The sequence below is a fragment of the Tupaia chinensis genome, unplaced genomic scaffold (assembly GCF_000334495.1).
Source record: "Tupaia chinensis unplaced genomic scaffold, TupChi_1.0 Scaffold000279_1, whole genome shotgun sequence".
Taxonomy (NCBI): Eukaryota; Metazoa; Chordata; class Mammalia; order Scandentia; family Tupaiidae; genus Tupaia; species Tupaia belangeri.
This window is the reverse complement of record NW_006159762.1, coordinates 2449557-2450877: the sequence shown is the minus strand read 5'-3', so window position 1 is coordinate 2450877 and position 1321 is coordinate 2449557.

The following is a 1321-nucleotide window of genomic DNA, read 5'->3' as shown; positions in this document are numbered from 1 at the left end:
ACTGTGTTTTTTTTTTTTTTTTTTTTTTTTTTTTTTGAGAGATTTTCACTATAGGGCGCGTGTGCTCACCAGACAAACAGAGAGACATTAGAGACAGAAAGCAAGAAATCACCCCCGAGGGGGGATGGTCACGCCGCAATCCCTTCTCCTCCATTCTTTCTCGGGATCTTGGGCATGCACGCATACGCGCCTGATGTGTTTTAAGTCACCGGGTCCGGGATGCGAACCGCGGTCGACTACGTGGGAGTCCAGTGACATAGCCATTACGCTAGCTGCTGGTTCCCAATGCTTAATTGTTTTTTTGAGGAAAATAAAGCATATAATTAATATCACAAGGGTTGAAGCCAAAAATCTGGGAGATTTTTTTTTTAAAGAATTATTTATTGAGGCCAGCAGATGGCTTGGTGGTAAAGGGTTCTGGATTTCCACGTGGCTGACTTTGGCTCGAGTTCCAGACCTGGTGGCTTGCTTTCTCACTTTCTTTCTTGAGCTTTCTCACTCTGTCCCTTTCTAGTCAAATTAAAAATAAATAAATAAAGTTAAATAAAATAATTCTTTAAGAGAACTATTTATTATCATCATCTTTCAATGTGACCAGAGAGAGCACAAGCAGCCAGGTCTAAGACTCAAACTGGGGTCGGCCGCGTGGGAATCCAGCGCCTTTAACCACCACGCCACCTACCAGCCCCAAAATTTGCAAGATTTTTATTCCAGCTATATTACCTAGTCAGTGGTCTTGACAGGATTATTTTCAACAGCACTGTGTGGGCAGGCAAGTCCTTGGGGACATATCCAGAGGGAAAGGAAGGTGGACTTTTGAAACAGAATTCTCTCAGGGTCGAAAACATTGATTTTAATTGTAAAGTAGGTGTTAAAGTCAGCGGAATTGGTCAGGTTAGATTCCTTTAAAATCTACTTAACATTTTCTTTTGTTGTGGCCTAATGGTTGACCAAAATAGGTTCAGTACTCTTTGTCTTGCTGACTCTTGTCAATTGGCGTGAGATGCGAGCGTATGACAGGTCTGCCAAAACCCATGACAGTCCGGGGCAGCGGCGGGAAAGAGGCCTGGCTCTGCAGGGTTACAATGGAGCACGCCCGGGTCCGCGCGCCTGAAACTTCGCGGGCCGGGGCCTGGGGCCGAGCCCACAGACGACGTGAGCCTCGGGAATGCGCCTGCGCCAATGTCTCGGAAGGGGCGGAGCCTGCGGCGGGACCCACCTCCGACTGCGGCGGGTTTTCTGCCTTGCTAGGAACTGCTTCCGGACTGGGAGGCGGTAGTTGCAGCCGCTGATCGAGGTGGCCCCCGGCTCACCCCCGGGC